This window comes from Capsicum annuum, chromosome 1, assembly GCF_002878395.1.
Source record: "Capsicum annuum cultivar UCD-10X-F1 chromosome 1, UCD10Xv1.1, whole genome shotgun sequence".
Taxonomy (NCBI): Eukaryota; Viridiplantae; Streptophyta; class Magnoliopsida; order Solanales; family Solanaceae; genus Capsicum; species Capsicum annuum.
Genome location: NC_061111.1, coordinates 86067018 through 86088701, shown reverse-complemented (window position 1 = coordinate 86088701; position 21684 = coordinate 86067018).

Here is a 21684-nt window from a genome sequence, read left to right as displayed (position 1 = left end):
TCCTATTGTCTTTGAGAATAATTTTTTCAGATTTCATGCTCGATACTGTACACCATCAGATGAGAATTTTACCTCATTTCCCTTGTCCTAAATTTGAGATACACTTAGAAGACTGTATTTAAGGCCATTCACATAATACACATCTTCTATTGTATGATGACGTGATTTTCCAAACTTTCCAACACCTTTTATATATCTATTTTTTCCATTTCCAAAAGACAGACTTCTTCCTTGAAGTGTTTTGAGAGAGAGGAAGAAATCAACCCTTCCAGTCATGTGTCTTGAACAACCACTGTCCATAAATCAAGTTTGGGTGAAATTCCCTTTTTATGTCCCATTTTCTTCTTTATCTTCAGTAGTTGCCATTAGAGATCACCTCCAGGACACCTGCAACCTTCTTTGTAGTACTTCGTGAGTCTGAATACCACTCAAGATTCCATTGAGCAATGCGGTTCAACAACATATATAGCTCATCAAACGTTAGCTCCGAAGCTTGACCACCTATAGCTGAATCTAGCAAAATTTTGTGTTATAGTCAAGTGCCTCGAGCTAATAACTCATTGAGCTGTTGATAGTGTGGAAAGTCCTGAAGAAGATCTTTGAACTACTCCCAAACATGATATAAATTCTCATCTGGATTTTGCTTGAGTACACAATCTCACTGCGAAGTCTCGCAGTCTTACCAGATGAGGAAATTGCATTCTAATTCATCCTATGTTGTGATTGAATTTGCCGGCTCAGCATACTTTTTGTCTTCCCCCAGAATTGAGAAGGAAAATAGTGATATCCTTACATAATCAGTTAACACACTCATAGGGATGAATTTGTCGCTAATCTCAGAAAAGTTCCACAGATAGACTTGTGGATGTTCATGTGAAATCCCAGCAAACTATCCATTGCTGATCAGAATCTGCACCATATTCTGTTTTAGCTCAAAATCACCTCTAGTAGATGGTTTCTAAGAAGGGGAGGTCAAATTTATCAGAAGTGGGATTGCTACTTCTTGAACTGTCTTGCGGGTTGGTTGTTCTTCAGCCATGAGAACAGGATTTTCTTGATCTTCTATTTGCGGAATACAGTGGAGAAGGATAGCTTCTCTCCATTGTTGATGGAAGCATTGCTCGGGTTTGGGTCTTGGTTCAATCAATTCTCGATCCCTTGCCAGCTTACTAGTCTATAAACCTATTTCCTACAAATACCAAACCAATACCAAGTGTAAAGCACCAAAAAAACTAAAGAGAAACTAAAAATAAAACAATTGCCAAATTACAAGTCCCCGGCAACGCGCCAAAAACATGTTGCGCACACGCAAGTGTACGTGGCCTCACAAGTAGTAAAGTGGCCCTTTTACCAGCCAAGTATCTATCCCACAGGGACTAGTGTTAAGCAACTGTCAAATTCCAATTCAACTATTACGATTAACTTAGTGCAAGCGTAACTAAAAGAGTTTTGGAATTGATAAACTAAAAGTAAAGTAAACAGTGCGTAAAGTAAAGACTTGAGACAATCAATGAAAGAAAGCCCAAGGTTAAGGAACTTCTAATAATCATACTAGGCTATTGAACTTCATTCGTTAGATTGCTTATCTTGATTGTTGATTCGTAGGGTTTATCGCATGACCATGGTCTCCCGACCTCTAATCGTTTACCTAACTTAGACATTACAACTACATCATCGAGTGGGGATGTAATTATCTAATTAGTTACAAGAAACTATCATCATACATGTGAACCAAGCAAGGCTTCTAGGTATATCCCTATTCTAGATGCTAATTCAAATTTCTTATTTTATAAAAGAATAAGAACCTTACTTTGTTTATCCCCATGTTTTATCTTCCTATTCCCCCTCCCGAGATCACATGGTTGACAAAATATGTATTCTAAGGTTAGCTACTCCTTAAAATATTTCAAACAAGGATGAACAAACAACCAAATATTATAAGCAAATCAAACAAAATCAATTCAAAATGATAGTAGTCATGTTATTGGCTTTAACCTCGGAAAGGGGGCGTTTAGCCACTAATTGACATAATCATGATCCGAATACCTGAATACAAAATAAAATATATTAACATGATAAAGTTAAAGATTAAAAACCCTAAATAAAGTGTTTATTATCCCCTCATAATGCTCCAAGACGTCCAGATATGATTAGAATAAGTTACAAAGTATTCTATTTATAGTTGAGGACTTAAGCCGTATATGGGGAGAGGTCTGCGGCGCATTGGATATCACATGGGAATAATGGAGAATTGTGGTGGATATATAGGAAAAAGGGGTCTGGGGAATTGAAAATTGAGTGGAAAGAGCTCCACGATGCGACCAATTCGCATAGGCTCACTGGCTCACTGGAATGTGCCTCTTGACACCTAATTTCGTCTAAGTGTTTCTCCTTCCATCCCTTGCCTTGTGGTATTTTTTCCACTCAATTTACAGCTTGTATTTCATCAATATATCACCATAATCAAATCACCAAGAATACTACATAATCACACACCAAATATTAGAGGTCAAAAAAATACAAAATTTATAATGATTAACTAAAAACACAAGCTAAGACTAGGCTTGTCCACGTTGATCTTTAACTTATTATATTGACTCTTGGCGTGTTCCAATTAAAATTAAAACATTATAAGAAATTTTATACACTCATAAACACACTCAAACCATTAGGAACTCAATAAACCTACTAGAATCTATCGAAAACAACTAGAACAACACCTAGCTCAAGCTAGTAAACTAGTTTTCTCGTCTAGACTCTAAGTGATCAATTTAAACCCAAACTTGTTTGAAAACGCCTTTAAACATTGTAATCACATACTTGAACACTTAAATATTTATTTATATCACCATCAACACATAAATCACACGAGAAGTCCTCAAAACAAAGCTAAATAAGCTAGGAAAGCAACACTAAAGTGCATAAATATACCCAACATCACCTTTACCTGCTGACAACACAAACACTGAGCTATAAAGTTTGGTACATCCTTATTCATACCACTCCACCAGTAGTGTTGCCTCAAATCTCTATACATCTTAGCTTTCCTAGGGAGAATTGAATATTAGAAGCTATGAGCCTCCTACAATATAAACTAAATAAGGTCTCCAACCCTAGAAACACAAATACGACCATCAAACTTCAAAATACCCTAAGAGTCAAAGGTATCCCAACTGGACTTACCTATCAGCAATTGACCACGAATTCCACTAAGCCTAGAATTATCAATATAAAAAACCCAAATCTGCTCCATTAAGGTAGATCTAGCCTCAACACTGACAGAATCCTGCTATGGTCTGAAATATCAAATCAAACCATCAAGTTGGCTAAGGACCAAATCTCCCAAGATAATGGCTACTCTAAAGCTGAAATGAAGGACACTACCCATACTTACTGTTTTCCAAATCAAAGAGTTCCCTACCACTTTTGGCTTGCTCGAATGATATAGGATAGAGAGATCATAGTCCATTAGCAACTCAATCCACCTGTGTTATCTCGAATTATGGTCCTGTTTTGTTATAATATAATTAAGACTATGATGGTTACCATAGATCTCTCAACGAACACCATAAAAGTAATGCCTCCAAATCTTAAGCAAAAAACTAATGTCCCAACTCCAAACCATGGATGGTTTAGTCGCTCTTGTTCACCTTTACCTACCTTAACACATAAGCAATAACTTGACCATACTTCATCGAAGCACAACCCAAACCAACACGGGAATCATAAAAATAAATTGTAAAGCCCTAGCCCTCAATTGGCAGAGTCAAAATAGGAGCAAAAGTGAGAAAGTCCTTGAGCTTCCAAAAGCTCAACTCACACTCATTGAACCACAAAAAGGAAACTTCTTTTTGAGTCAATCTGGTCATAGGTTCTAGAAGAGTAACAAATCTCTTAACAAATAGAACGTAGTAGCCTGCCAACCTAATAAAATTGCAAACCTCAATCGAATATGTAGGTCTGTCCTAATCACAAGTAGCCTCAATAATTGATGGATCCATCAAAATCCCAACCTTAGAAACCATATGTTATAGGAATGTCACAGAATCTAACCAGAACTCATACTTTGAGAATTTGGCAAAAAGCCTATGATCTCTCTAAGTTTGGAGCATAATCCTTAAATTCTGGTCATGATCCTCCCTACCCCTTAAATATCCAAGGATATAACTGTAACACCTTATACTTTGCATGCACTTGTTCTACTTATATGTAAATTGGTATAGCCTTGTGGTATAGGTAACAGATGATATCTTTTATGCGAGTATTAATGGTGTAGACAGAATTCTAGACACTACCCATAGTTTAAGTGACGCGTCCAAGTTAACATCGATACAACTATTAAACTCAGAATTGTAAGCCGGTATTTGAATCAAAAGTTTAAAAAGACCAAGTCTATACAAGTTTTAAGTTAGATTAAGGAGATTAAGAACTGAAAATAGAGTAATTTATTGAGGTGCTTGTTTGACTTAATTAAGCTAGTAGGTGGATCACTTACTTGAGCTATTTGGACCAAGTTAATGGGCTCAAGGCTATGGATCAGATTTGGGCCACATTAATGTTCTTATTTAAGCCCAAATTAAGTAAAAAGAAAGAAGATAGAGAAAAGGCCCAATACTCCAATCTGACAAGGCCCAATTTAATTAAGACCAAGTAAGAATTAAGTAAGTAGGTGCATCACCTACTTTGAAATTTTGAGCAGCTTGAACCCTTAAGTAGTAGGTGCATCACCTACTTGGACCAATTTGACCAATTTTGAGGTCCAAAAATGTATCTAAAGAGATAGCAAAAATAGGGCCTTTATAAGGCCAAGTTGCTGGTCAGTTCTCTCATTCTTAAGTCACAAAAAACATTATGCTTCATAAATTCTCTCTACTTTCTTTAAAGAAACTAGGATCAGCCCTATATTTTCTTTTAGGGTTCTTGGAGAAACCAAACCTTTGCAGGCCAAGGTAAGTGAAAACACTTGAGGTTTAGCATAATTCTCCCTTAGAAGATTAGGAAAACATGCCATTCATGCTTAATTTTATGTCCATGGTAGAATATAAAGTAAGCTAACTGCTCATTTTTTCTTTGTTATTAAGAGATCTCTTTTCTTCTTTTGTTTAGAGTGTGAAGAAAAATGAAAGTTGAAGTTCTTAGGGAGTTTCAATTAAAAGAATAAGTTGCAGAATTAAGGTAAGGTGACTGCTCCAATTTTTTCTCCTTGTATTTGAATTTGAGAGAGAATTATGGAGGTTTGTTATTGAGAACTCAAGAGATGATGAGTTCAATAATCGATTGCTATAATAAAAGGGATTTAGGGCTATTTTGTGGACTGTTTTGTGTGTATATGTTGGGGGCTGCCAGGTTGATGTTGGGGAAAGGTGTGATTAGTTTGTATTGAAATATAAAAGAAAGGTATGGTGGTACACTATCAAGATAATTGGTGTACACGTTTATTACTCATTCTGTTTGTAATAAAGTTATTTTGGGGGATCTTAAAAGAATTTGTATGTATATAGTTATAATTGGATACGAAAAGGGTTAAATTAACACCCTCAATTGGCAAATTAAGGGCTTACTGCCCGACTACTATTTTGGCAAAATTAAGTAGCCCAAATGTATTGGTTGCTTGCTAATATTAGTTTACGATATATTTTATCGTAGATAAATATTCTAAAGGGCAGGAAGCCAAGTTGGATTAGTATTGGAGTTGTACGATCAGGTTTGTAAGGCCACTCTATGTCGTATTCTTTGGCATGAAATCCAGCACTTTTGGTACAACGTAATCTTTTAAAGCTTTCCCATAGTAAATAGTACCTAATAGCAGCACATGATCTCCTATCTAGCTAACAACCTTGTTCCCTCTCCCTAATGTGTTAAAATACCTCACCACATGCTTATTATTGAGTCTGTATTTTACATTCACTAGAAAGTCTCAAGAGTTGTCCATTAACTCAAATAAGACCCATATGTTATTTTCAGCTCCTAAAAATCTCATTCGTGTACAATCTACCCCATACCTCTTTGACTTTGAATTAAGAGTTTATTCACATTTCTCTTATTGGTCGATTATTGTTTCAAAGCACCATAATGTTAAGACCACCAAAGGAATAATGTCAAAGGATAAATAAACTAAGTAACGGAATTTGTGTTAAAATGGGTGGCAGCCTAGGGGCATAAGCCTAGGATGGGATGATCTCGATACTTGTATATGTGGGTGGCAGCTCAGGGGTGTAAACCTAGCATAGGCTGATCTTAATATTTATTTATCGGTGGCAGCTTAGGGGCGTAAGCCTATTATAGGCTGATCTCGATTTTTCTATTTACCACTGATCAGCTAGTCATTTGTGTCATTTGGCTTACAAAGATTATGAAGTAAGAAAGGTAAAATGAAGAAAAGAATATAATGTCCCTGACCCTACAATTATATTTAAAGGTGGTCTACTAGCACTATTTATACACTTGTATTTGATTTCTATTGAGCCCCTATATCATGTGTGGTTACTTTTAGCCTTACATATTCAGTACATACTTTCATACTGACGCCCCTTATGGGGGGACCTATATTTCATGTTGCAAGCACAGGTGCTTTAGCAGATACACCTTCTCAGTAGGAGCCCAGGATATCCAGTAGCTATTGGTAGCTCCAGATTGATTCGGGACTTTCCTAGTCTATTTTATATATTTTGGTATTGTACAGAAGTTAAGAGTATGGCGGGGGTTTGTCCCGACCTTAGCTAAGTTTCTATGTATCTTTTAGAGGCTTTGTAGAGAAATGTAAAATTAAGTATGGTAATGTGTTGTCTCTTAAATATTGTGGACCCAACGACTAAGTCTTGCATATAATTTGGTGCTTGCCCGCGTGATTGCTCTCATTTATGCATTGTATCATATATGTTAGAACCCTTGGTTATCATATTTACATACATGAGATGTATAGGGTTATAGGTTGGTTCTCTCGGGTCTTACGGCTACGGGTACCTGTCCGCCCTAATGGGATTTGAGGCATGACAATAACCATTGAATACAATCATAAAAGAGTCTAAATAGCTCCTGAAATCACGGTTCATCACATGAATGAATATGGATCGGGCACTAGTCAACCCAAAAGACTTCACTAGGAACTCATAGTGACTATAGCGAGTCCTGAAGGTTTTCTTAAGGATATCCCCTTTTTGAATCCTTAATTGGTGGTAACCGTATCTCAATTCAACCTTAGAAAACACTAAAGCACCCTAAAGCTAGTCAAATAAATCATCAATTCAAGGAATAAGATACCTATTCTTCACAATTACCTTATTCAAATATCTATAGTCAGTACAAATATGCATAGAACCATCTTTTTTCTTCACAAACACAATAGGAGCACCCTAAGGCAATGCACTTGACCTAATGAAACCCTTACCAAAGTGATACTTAAGCTAGGAATTTAGCTCTTTAAGCTTAACAAGAGCCATTTGATAAGGTGTCATAAAAATAGGTCGGGTTCTCGGCTCAAGATTAATAGCAAACTCATTATCATGCTCAGTAGGAAATCTAGGTAGGTTAGTATGCAAAACATCAAGAAACTCACAAACAATAGAAACAGAATCAAGTGAAGGATTCGCTATACTAATATTAAAAACATAGACAAGATAATACTCACAACCCTACAACACCAATCTCTTAGTCCTAACATATGAAATATTCCCCATTAATGTGCAACTAAAAGAATTCTGCCACATAATCAAGGGTAAGACAAGCATTGCTAAGGTAACGATCTAGGCGAAGCAATCTAAGACTGCATGATAGGGGGATAACCAGTTCATGCCCGAAATTGCAACAAAATCTATTATACCTATCACAATAAGGTCATCTCGAGTATCAAACCCTCGAACGGTCATAACACATAATCTTTAAAACCTAATCTAATACTAAAGAATCACTCATGAGAATGGATACATGCAATGATACAGATAAAGGTTCCTAAGACAACTCTAATCATGGTGCATAATAAGTAGTAACTTATAAATAAGTGGATCTTAGATCAAATAAATCAATAGATAGCAGACAGTATACTAAATTATACCAATAATAATAGAATCCAAGGACTTTGCCTCAGGCCTACAAGGTACCGCATACAACTAACACTATCCACCTTCGAAGTGTGTACGTGATCGACTACCTATCCTACCTAAATGAGAACCCCCTCTAGAACCCTAAGACCACTTCTACCACCTTGAAAACCACTGCTCTCTGGCGGCAGCACTAATTTGATCAGAAGAACACTCTGTGCTGCAAGGCTAAATTATCCCACTCACAACCTCAGGCCTTGTCGTAATGGGCATCTCAAGTCTAACTAAGACCGGGGACCGCCTCCTGTTACCCAACCCAACCACCTATATCAAGCCTTAGATGGGCTAAATTTTAAACATATAACAAGATAGCATTATTTTTCTCATTAGGACTCTAGGATAGGTTCACAACCGTGACTAACCCAATCGAGTCCACCCATACCAAACCAATAATCCAACCACACCAAACCAAACCATAGGCCATAAACCAAAGGGAATACCAGAACATAATGTGAAAAATCAATCCTAAAATGTAATAGGATGAAACAACCAACTATATCGTCCAATGATGTCAGCCCACCGGCTTATCCAATGCCAAGGCCAACACCAATACCGATCCCGCCCATACCCCAGCTAAAAAGGCCCCAGTGCTTATAACCGCATGACTATGGAATATTATCTGGGATGACTAGTACATCCCCCAATATAAAATGTGACACACACACACGGTCATCGAGGACCCCTTATATCGACAAATATGAGTCTTCGGTTTTGGTCCCCCTGGGACTGCCACCTTCCACGGCTTAGCTACACACCCCTCCATTAATGCCCAATTAAAATTATGTCTAAACAATACATTTACCATTTATTAACGAAGGCCAATATTAGTGGTATCGTCATACTACCCCATTATTTGTAAGTAATATCCATAGCCAAACCATTTAGGTTAAAGGAACCTTAGGTGCCCTTCTAATTAAAATATTAAATCCTGTTGGGAGACTTCCATGTCCTCCACAAGCATAACCATTTACCCTTTAGCCTTTCCAAACTATTTAAACCATGTGTAAATCCTTTACCAAGTTTAAAACATGCAAGAGTTCCATTAAAAGAAGTCAATGCAATGAACATATCTTTATAAGCATTTTATCAAACACCTTGGGGCATAATATAACCAAAACCAATTTAAAAGACTCTTAAACCATTACCATGTAATCCAATTATACAAAACCACCATTAATACATATAAAAGAATAATTAAAAACCATAGGAAACCATAACCAAGCATTTAATATCAAAACCCCAAAATAATAGTTGAAAACTATAATCATGAAATAATGAAACCATGAAATCAATCATATAAACCATGCTTGTAGTGAAATTACAATGAGGAAAGTGAATCATGCCTTATACCGAAGAAGTGATGGAAAGAAATCACCAAAGCAAGCCCCAAAATGAAACCCTAGCCCTCTTTCCCCAAAAGCTCTTGAGAGAATTATGGAGTATTTTGGAATAGTTTCTAAGTGTTAATGAATAGAATAATAAGGTAAATAGCGTCCAAAAAGTATTAGAAGTAGCGGGTCCTAGTTAGGGTAAGTAGGGAAATTTCCAGAATACCCCCACTTAAATCCCTAAAAAAACCATCAAAGGGATACGACTGGCCCATAAAAATCGTACCCTTCTATACAATTGGTACCCACCACTCGTATCCAAGACTCAACCCTTGGATCAAACAGTGTCCAGTATACGACTCATCCGACCAAGTTGTAACCACAGTATATGATCCATACCAATGACCCGTATCCCTAGTAAAATGAAAAACCAGGAGAATCAAACACCACCCACCATACGATTCTATGATATGACTCATACCAATCCTTACGCTCATACCCCTAAGTCATACCCATTCCAGTGACCGAAACTATACCACCAACTAACACTAGTCAGCATATGACAGAGTCGTATTGGGTCTGGTGAATGGATTTCCAAGAAATTTTCTAGGGGTTAAATCCCAGAATATTTTAGTCTCCCCTACTAGGAACATTTATCCCCGAATGATGAATAAGGTAGGGGTAACCACATACAAAGTCATCTACATTATCAAACATCCCTTCAACATAGTTTGAAAAGAAAGAGGCAAAGATGTTAGTCTTTCCTTTAAAAAAAACTCATAAAATAAAGATGTGTTCAAGACACATACCTTCTACACGAATCTCAGGAGCAGAAAACAAATGCGAATACTTGGACTTCATGCCCTCTGCCTCTTCCTAAGTAGCTTTTTCCACCTTATGGATCTGCCATAGAAGCTTAACCAAAGCCACATCTTTCGTTTGCAACGAACAAACTTGCCTATCTAACATCTCAACTGGGACCTCTTCATAAGACAGAGAATATGAAATACCCAATCCTTCCAAAGGAACAACTGAAGAAGGATCTCCAAGACACTTCCTCAACATAGAAACATGAAAGACCGGATGAACCAAACTTAACCTAGATGGCAACTCCAACTCATAGGCAACATTGCCAACTTTTCACAAAATCACAAAAGGACCAACAAACCAGGGACTGAGTTTCCCCTTTTTGCTAAACTGCACCACTCCCTTCATGGGAGACACCATTAGGAACACCCTATCCCCGACATCAAATTCCAAATATCTATGCCTAATATTTGCATAGGAATTTTGGCGACTTTGGGCAGCTTTAAGCCTATCTCGAATTACCTTAACCTTCTCCATTGCTTGATAAACCAAATCCGGGACAAACATGTTTGCTTCTCCAATCTCAAACCACCTAATAGAAGATCTACACCTCCTACCATACAATGCCTCGGAAGGAGCCATACCAATACTCAAATGATAGCTATTGTTGTAAGAAAACTCCACCAAAGTTAGATGCTTAACCCAATTGCCACCATAGTCAATCACACGATCCTAAAGCATATTCTCCAATGTCTAAATAGTTCTCTCTGCTTGCCCATCCAACTGTGGCTGAAAAGCAGTACTCAGACTAACCTTAGTCCCTAACCCTTTTTGGAAAGACCGCCATAAATAAGACATAAACTGTATACCACGATCAAAGATAATTGAAAGAAGTTCCCTATGCAGCTTCATAATCTTCGAAAGATACAACCGTGCATAATCTTCCATCAAAAAGGTAGTCTGTACTGGCAAGAAATGTGCAAACTTGGTTATCCTATCCACGATGAACCAAATTGAATCATATTAAGTCCGATACTTAAGAAGACAGATAATGAAGTCTATGTTGATCACTTCTTATTTTCATTTGGGCAAATCATTCTCTTGATACAACCCTTCTAGCCTTATATGCTCAAACTTTACCTATTAGTACACCATACACTTAGCCATAAAATCAGCCACATCTCTTTTCATGCCATTCCACCAATAGATCTCCTTGATATCATTACATATCTTAGACGAGATGGGATGAACATCATAGCACGATGCATGCGCCTTATCCAAAAACTTTTATTGCAGCTCGTTGACATTAGGAACACACAACCTCCCTTGGTATCGTAAAGTACCATAACCACTAATCTTAAACACCACTACCTTTTCCCCCAACTTTACCCTTGATTCTTATCAAGACAGGATCCAACACTTGCTTCTCTTTAATATCTGCACCAAGAGATGATTGAACCACTTCTTGTACTATCACACTACCATACTTAGAGTCCAAGAGGCAAACTCTAAGATTAGTCAAGCGGTGAATATCCTTCACCAGTTTCTGTTTGCCTTTCTCCACATAAGCCAAACCCTCCATGGATAACTTGGTAAGAGCATCAGCAACCAGATTAGCCTTACCTAGGTGGTAGTCAAGACTCATATCATAATCCTTAAGAAGCTTGAGACAACTCCTATACCTGAGATTAAGCTCTTTATGAGTGAACATGTACTGAAGACTCTTGTGATCAGAAAAGATATCCATGTGAACATTATATAAATAATTCCACCATATTTTTAAAGTAAACACAACCACCAACAACTCTAAATAATGATTAGGATAATTTCTCTCATGTACCTTCAACTGCTTGGAATCATAGGCAATCATCTTCACATGCTGCATCAAAACACAACCAAGCCCTACCCAAGATGCATCAATATAAACTACAAACCCATCATTGACTTCTAACAAAGTTAGGATTGGAGCCGAAGTCAACTTATCTTTCAACTTCTCAAAACTCCCTTCACAAGTATCCGACTAAGAAAACTTAACGTTCTTCTGAGTCAACTTAGTCAAAGAAATAGCTATCAAAGAAAAGCCTTTGCCCCTTCTTCACCACAGCAACCTTATATGGATCCACCATGATCCCTTCACTAGAAATAATATGACCCAAGAAAGTCATAGCATTCAATAAAAACTCACACTTAGAGAACTTGGCATACAACTATAAGGTCTACAACACCACACAGGGTTGATTAGCATGATGTACCTCATATTTTGAATAAACCAGAATGTCATCAATAAACATAATAATGAAGAGATCCAAATACTGCCTGAAAACTCTATTCATCAAGTCCACAAATGTTGTCGGAGAATTAGTCAACCCAAATGACATCACCAAGAACTCAAAATTCATATACTGAGTATGAAAAGCCATTATAGGGATATCTACCTCCCTAATCTTAAGCAGATGGTACCCATACCAAAGATCTATCTTAGAGAAGAACTTGGCACCCTGTAACTGGTCATACAAATTATCTATCTGAGTAAAAGGATACTTACTCTTGACTGTCACCTTGTTCAACTACCTGTAGTCAATGTATATCCAAAGGAAACCATCCTTCTTGCACACAAACAACACTGGTGCACCCTTTGGTGAAATACTAGGATGAATAAACCCCTTATCCAAAAGATCCTTAAGTTGTTCCATGAGTTACCTCAACTCAGTTGGAGCTAATCTATATAGAAGAATCAAAATTGGACAAGTGTCCAAAAGCAAATTAATATCAAACTCTATTTCCCTATCTAGAGGAACACCAGGAAGATCATCTGAAAAGACCTCTAGAAACTCATTAACCACAGGGATCAAAGACAAAGAAGGACCTTCTGAGTTAGAATCTTTAACCCAGACCAAGTGATAAAAACAACCCTTAGAGATTAACCTCTAAGCTCTAAGATAAGAAGAAAACATCCCCCTAGGAGCTAAGGAACTACTTTTCTATTCTATAATCGGTTCACCAGGGAACTTAAAGATAACCTTACGGGTCCAATAATCTACTGACACATAATAAGAATAAAACCAATCCATACCCAGAATTACATAAAAATCTACCATATCCAACTCGAAAATATCCACCAAGGTAGGTTTGCTACCAATAGATACCACACACCCCCAATAGACTCTCTTAGCAATAACCAAGTCACCTACCAGGGTAGAAATAGAAAAAGGGTCTAAAATAACTTCCATACCAAAACCAAAAGACACAACCATAGATGGAGTCACATAAGAAAGAGTGGACCCCAGATCAAGCAAATAATATATGTCATAAGAGAAGAACTGTAACGTACCAGCAACGACATCAAATGATGCCTCAGATTCTTATTGGGATGCCAAAGCATACAACCTATTTCAACTAACACTAGAACCAGGAGAAATAATAGAAGTAGATGTCACCCCACCAGGTGTGTAATAACCCAATTTACTCAACTGGAATGCTACACGGTGCTCATGACCCCAAAGGACCACAAGCTAACCCATAACTTATATTGGTACCTGTATACTGCATAAGATAACATAATAATGTGAAAACATGCACTAAAAGGCCATAAGGTTCAATCATGAATATAACTGAATAACATAATATCTATGTGGGGTAATAGAATACCCAAAACAAAATTGAAGTCTAAAATATGATAGTTTATATCTAGTCTGCATCTAGTCTGAAAGCCTCTACTATCTGAAGAATTTGAATAAGGAGTTGATGGGATATGTCCCCAACTAACTCCAACTAATAAGCTAATTAATAAAATACTAGAAAATCATTATGTCCACAAAGGATGAGGACTCACTTCTACTCTGACTATTGAATCTTGAATCTACTGCTGATCTGGAACTTGTGTCTCTAAACCTATGTTGTAACATAAAAAGAAAGAACCATAGCACAAATGTGTTAGTACAATGGAATGTACTGAGTATACATGTAAGGTAGGCTATATGCAAGGTTTTGCATGCATGATTAATACTAACTGACTGTCTAACATGAATATGAGAATACATACATAAATACGTAACTGTAACTAACAATGTGATAACATGATACTGATACCGTGGTAGCATGACTACTGAGTCTAAATACTGATAACATGACATAACTGATAACACGGGTGCATGTGTCTGACACTCCTGAATCTGATGAAACTATCTGAGTTCCATTTTATGTTTGAGTTGACTGTGTCTGACAGTCCTAAAATCTAAAGAACTATCTGAGTTCTATTACTAAGACTGATTGACTATATCTGACAGTCCTAATTTTGTAACATGAAACTGTGGGAAGTAGTACCTAATCAACATGCCCTAAATATGCTATAATAGCTAAGTTAGGGTCTAATCTATGCCCTGATTAGAAGGGTGTCAATACCGCACCACTGTAAGGACAACATGTGAGTAATCCTCATATAATAGGTAACTTTAGTGAGAATGGTGGGAACCCTCACGTAACAAGTTAAGCCACCTCATCTACCCTCATATAGCAGGCTATGATGTCTCAACTTATGCTGACTATATAGTTCTGGAACGCAAGGATTGCTTCTAGGAATCACATCCTCATAGAAAAAGTGAATCCCCATCCTTGGGTTTACTCAGTGCTAATTCCTACTCCCAACTGCATAGATGCTTAACATGATTTACTGAATTAGAGTGAGCATGGACTGATTTACTGAATTTCCATGGATGATAGAATACTACTGATATCTAATAACTGACTGAGTCATGAGATTATGGAGATTTTTCCTTAGTTATAAGACTATCTGAAGTTTAAGAGTTCATAGCTTGATTGAGAGTATCATGAAAACATGACATGGATCTAGGCACACAGCTAATATTTCGGGTACAAGTACCCCCAGGACTCGATGGAAGAAAACTGACATGACTTGATATTCTTGAACACATGATAATCACCATAATATGTTTATTGAAGCATTTCATCAAATGTCTAATAGGCATAAGCTTGTACATTTATGGGGATTTTCATGATATCATGCTAGTTAGGCAAATTTCCTTCATCTAGGTATTTTATCAAACATAAAGCAGGCATAGTACATGTAAATATCATGGTATAGCAATTAAACATCATGGTTCACTTCCAATTTTATCATAAAGGGGTTTTAGTCCTGAGATTTCGTAAATATTTATCTATAGTAATCAAACCACATGGAATTCATCATCAAATCATGGAATAGAAATCAATCCCTCATTTATCAACATGAAAGAGAACATACAAAGTATTAACACATGAAGAAAATCCATAACTTGTAGTTGAAAAGGGATTCTTGGACTTCATGAATGAAAGGAGCCCATGAATGAACACTATGCATACCTTAGTTCATGATTTCATGAAGATTGATGGTGAAACCTTCTTGAAATTAGACCTTCTATGTAAACCCTAGCTTGAGTTCTTGAGAGTATTTGAGAAAAACATTAATATTTTGGATGAATAAGGGCTAAATCCCATGTTTGGAAGATTATATAGGGGATAAAATTGACCCTTTTTAACCCTGGAAATGTAATTTAATTTTCAGTAAAATTTCCCGAATTGGGCCCTTGGCGCGATGCGGTATTATCGCATCGTGTCACTGGAATTGACAATTGGGAAATTGCATGGAGTCACGACGTAGAGATATCACGTTTCCACCTTGTCTACGACCTAAAAGTTTGGCTCGATGCGCTAATCTCGTGGAGCAATGTTGGAATTTGACAATTGCCATTTGAGCTATCTCCACGATGCGCTGAAGGCTCAGGTCAAACAATGGCTTACTAAAAAGGACCTTACTCTTCGCCCGGGTGTCAGATTTAGGCGAATTATATATCAATGGAAAGCTTATTTAATTTTCCATGTGATAAGAAGTGAAAATTATGGAAATACCACGTGTATAAGAATGAATTCTTATTTCAAAGCAAGTTCTAACATCCTTGTGATGATTTTTTATCTAAGAGAAAGCACGGGTATTACAATATCTCCCCATTGAGAACATTCATCCCTGAATGAGAATGACAGAGAGGGGAAAAATTAGCTAAACATGAATAACTGGAATATGATCTCATGACGGACATGACTGAAAAGCTGAACATAACATATTGAACATGTATATTTGCTGTATGCATAACTGATTCATAAATGCATAACTGAAAGTTCTGAAGAACTAAGTTTTCTCACAATGAGAATGCATGTTTGATGCATAACTATATAACTGATCTGATACATGAATGCATTACTAAATATACCGTGGTACTTGATACCGAGATTATCATGGTATACTAAGTTAGTGATGCACACTAATCATGAAATTGAGTAAGCTTAAGGAAAACTATTACCTTGATCTTGATCTGCGTAGGCAGGGAAAAGGTGAGGGTACTTGGTATGCATATCTTCTTCTGCTTCCCAAGTATCTCCCTCGACGGACTAATTTTGCCAAAGAACTTTAACTAGAGGGACTTCTTTGTTCCTCAATCTACAAGTATGATAGTCTAGGATTTCAACTAGAATTTTTTCATAAGAGAGGCTGTTCTCAACATCGATGCTCTAAATATGAACTACGACTGATAGGTCACCTATGCACTTCTTGAGAAAAGAGCATGAAAGATTGGATGAACTAAGGCTAGATCTTAAGCTACCTTGCCAAAATGACTAAGAATCTTGAAAGGACCGACATATCGGGGACTGAGTTTTCCTTTCTTGCCGAATCTCTTCATTCCCGTCATAGGAGAGATCTTGAGGTAGACATGATCACCAATCTCAAACTCGAGATCTTTTGTACGAACATCTGCATAAGACTTCTGTTGGCTCTGAGTAGCCCGAAGTCTTTCTCTGATCAACTGGACTTTCCCTAAGGCATCGAATACCAAGTCAGGCCCTATGACTGAGGCCTCACTAACTTTGAACCAACCAATTGGAGATCTATATCTCCTACCATAGAGAGCTTTGAATGGAGCCATCTAAATACTGGAATGATAGTTGTTGTTGTATGTAAACTCAATCAAAGGTAAGTGGTCATCCCAACCTCCCTTGAAATCAATTGCATACACCCTTAGCATATTTTCTAACGTCTGAATGGTCCTTTCTGCTTGACCATCTGTCTGAGGATGAAACACTGTACTAAGATAAATTTGGGTACCAAGACCCTTTTGGAATGCTTTTCAGAAATAAGAGGTGAATTGGGTACCTCTGTTTGAGATAATAGATAACGGAACACCGTACAATCTGACCAACTCTTTGATGTAGAGTATGGCATAATCCTTGGCTGAATCAGAGGTATAAACCAGAAAGAAATGAGCTAATTTGGTCAACCTATCTACAATGACCCAAACTGAATTATGCTGATGACGAGTTCGAGGTAAACCCATCACAAAGTCCTTGTTCATAACTTCCCACTTCCAGGTATGACTACTGAACTCCTGCATGGTCAACTTAGCCATAAATTTTGCAACATCTCTTTTCATCCCGCTTCACCAATAGATCTCCCGCAAATTGTGGTACATCTTTGTGGCCCCTAGATGAATAGAGTAGCGCGCACCATGTGCTTCTACAAAAATTCACTGCCTTATGTCATCTATGTCTAGAACACAAAGACGACCCTGACAATGAAGAACACCATCTCCCATTGGGAGAAAACCTCTATTTTCTGATCTTGAACTGACTCTTTTAACTTGACAAGGCTGAAATCCCTATCTTGCTTTTCTTTCACCTCGAAAACTAGAGATGATTCTAAACTACTCTGACCATATAAACTACCCTCTGAAGAATCGACTAACCGAATGCCTAGTCTAGGAAGCTAGTGTACTTCTTAAGCTAACTTCTTCTTACTATCCTCAACATGAGAAACACTACCCATAGAGAGTCTACTGAGAGCGTCAGCCACTATATTGGTCCTGCCTGATTAATACAGGACAATTATGTCATAATCTTTCAAGAGCTCTAACCACCTTCTATGACAAATATTGAGATCTTTTAGAGAAAAGACATACTAAAGGCTCTTATGATCTGTGAAGATGTTTACATGAACTTCGTAGAGATAATGCCTCCAAATCTTTAAGGCAAAGACTACAGCTGCTAACTCAAGATCATGAGTAGGATAATTTCTCTCATGAGGCTTAAGCTGTCTGGAGGCGTAGGCCAGGACCTTACTATGCTACATGAGGACACAACCCAAACCTACTTTGGATGCATCACAATATACTACGAAACTGTCTAAACCATCTGGTAATGCTAGAACTAGAGCTGAGGTGAGTCAAGTCTTTAATTTTTGAAAACTCTTCTCGCATGGATCTAACCACTGGAACTTGACTTTTTTCTGAGTCAATCTGGACATAGGAGATGCAATGGATGAAAATCCTTCAACAAACCATCTGTAATAGCCAGCCAAACCCAAGAAACTCCTGATATCTAATGGAGAAATAGGGCAAGGCCAGTTTCTTACCACTTTAGTCTTTTGAGGATTTACCCTAATGCCATCACCGGAAATGATATGACCAAGGAATGATACTGACCTTATCCATAATTTGCACTTACTAAACTTGGAGAATAACTGATGATCTCTGAGAGTCTGAAGTGCTATTCTGAGATAGTCTACATGATCTCACTCAGTCCAGAAATAGACCAGAATATTATCTATGAATATTATGATGAACATGTCCAAGTACTGCTTGAACACGCGGTTCATCAAGTTCATGAAAGCTGCTAGGGCATTGGTAAAACCAAAGGATATAACTAAAAATTTGAAGTGACCATACCGATTATAGAAAGCTATTTTCAGGATGTCACATTCTCTAAATCTGAGCTGATGATAACCGGATCTGAGGTCTATCTTAGAGAAATAATTGGCACCCTGAAGTTGGTCAAACAAGTTATCAATCTGGGAAGAGAATACTTGTTCTTGTCTGTAACCTTATTGAGTTAACGGTAATCAATGCACATTTTGAGAGAACTGTCTTTCTTGCGCACGAATAAGACTGGTGCGCCTTATTGGGAAATGATGGATCTAATGAATCCCTTATCTAAGGGATCATTCAGCTATTCTTTTAGTTCCTTGAGTTCTACTGGTGCCATTCTATATGGAGGAATAGAGATAGGCTGAGTGTCTAAAAGAAGATCAATACCGAAGTCTATTTCCCTTTCGAAAGGAATTCTTGAAAGATCTTCGGGAAAGACATCTGAATATTCATTCACCACTAAGATGGATTCAAGACCGGGATCCTCAGAACTAGAATCTCAAACACGAACTAGATGATAAACACATCCCTTATAGATCAATTTCCTTGCCCGAAGGTAGGAAGCAAGTTAACTACTAAAAGAGGATACACTACCCTTCCACTCTAGGATGGGTTCATTCGGGAACTAAAACTAAACTATTTTATTTTTGCAGTCGACTATGGCATAGCAGGAATGAATCCAATCCATGTTGAGAATGACATCAAAATAAGTTATCTCTAACTCGACTAAATCTGCTGACGTGACTTTCTAAAATATCATAACTGGGCAATTCCTGTATACCCACCAAGCTATAATGGTTTTACCCACTGGGGTAGATACTAAAAAGGGTTTCACTAGAATTTCGAGACTGACTTCAAAATCAACTGCTATATAAGGAGTAACAAAAGACAAGGAGCTTTTATATCTAGCAAAGCATAAACATACACATAAAAGATCTGTAATGTACTAGTAACTACATCAGGAGAATTTTCCTGATTCTATCAGGTCAAAAAAGCATAGAGACGATTTGGGTGTTGCCCGATAGTAGCACTTGAAGTGGCACCCTACTAATTTGGGAGACCAAACTGAGCAGAGGAGCGATTTTGTTGACCTTGTGGACTTGGCTAAGGACAGTCTCTAACTCTGTGGCCTGGCTTGCCACAACTATAAAAAATACCACTACCCTCTCCAAGAATACCCTGATTGTGCTTACCAAAATTCTAGCAAAGAGGATAGGTACGGGCACTGCTAACACTGCCTTGGGACTTAGAGCCTAGAGCTCTATCTTTGTTACCCTCTCTAGACTTAGGGACTGGAGCAGTGGCTGTAGAGCGAGTTAGAACTGATGACTTAGGATAAAACTAGGAACAGTTTCCTCTTTTTGACTTAGGCTGACCGAAGTTGAAACTACCTGTCTTCACTCTCTTATTCTATTTCTCCCTTTTCTTAATATTTTGCTCCTCTATCTGTTAAGCATGAGTCATAAGCCTGGCTAAGGTCATGTCGCTATTCAGCATGGCGTATCTGCACTCATTAACCATGCTGTCGTTCACCCCTGAAGCAAACTTACTTATTTTGGCTCTACCATCTGCAACCACATGAGGGGCATGTCTGGCTAATTGAGTAAACTTTAGAGAATACTCTTTCACCGTTATATTGCCCTGCCTGAAGTTGATGAACTCTAGCACCTTATCTTCTATAAGCTCTTGGGGAAACAATCTTTCTATGAATGAAGTGACAAATGCCTACCACTCTATAGGACCTGCATCATCCACCCTTTCAGACTTTTACTGTTTTTACCAAGTATGAGCCACATCCTACAACTAATATGCATCTAGTTCATCACTCTCAACAGTAATTACCCCCATTATGTATGTTACTTTTTGAACTTGATTAATGAATTCCTGAGGGTCTTCATCTACTTAGACCTGAGGAAGGTTGGAGGATTTATTCGGGTAAAGTCCTGAATCCTCGCTGCAGCTGAGTTGGCCACTGGGTTGGCCAAAACAACTGTTGGCCATTCATTATGAACAGTGACTGATTGAGCAAGAGTGGTAAATATGGTCCTGAACTCCACATGAGAAACATCATCTCCCAAAGGTTCTTCGGGCTGAGGGGCTAACTGATTTCTTCTCTTAGGAGGAATGTTCTGAAATAAAGAGAAGAAGCGGATTAGACTAAGAGACTCACTTGTGATTATACTCACTGGCACGACATGAATACTAAGAGAAGGGAAACTATTCTTAAACATCTCATAACCTCTTGCACATAAATGTGGCATACAACACACCCATGCACAAAACTCTACTAGATATGGCTTTCAGACTTCCTAGGACTCTATTGAACCTTAGGCTCTGACACCAAGTATGTAACAACACAATTTGCTAAACCAGAATGCTACACGATGCTCATGACCCCAAAGTACCATAAGCTAACCCATGACTGATATCTATACCTGTATACTGCATAATATAACATAATAATATGGAAACATGCATTGAAAGGACATAAGGTTTGATCATAAACATAACTGAATAACGTAACATCTGTGTGGGGTAGTAGAATACCCAAAACAAAACTAAAGTATAAAATATAATAGTCTGTATCTAGTCTGTATCTAGTCTGAAAGCCTCTACTGTCTGAAGAATCTAAATAAGGAGTTGTTGGGACATGTCCCCAACTAACTCCAACTAATAAGCTAATCAATGAGATACTAGAAAATCATT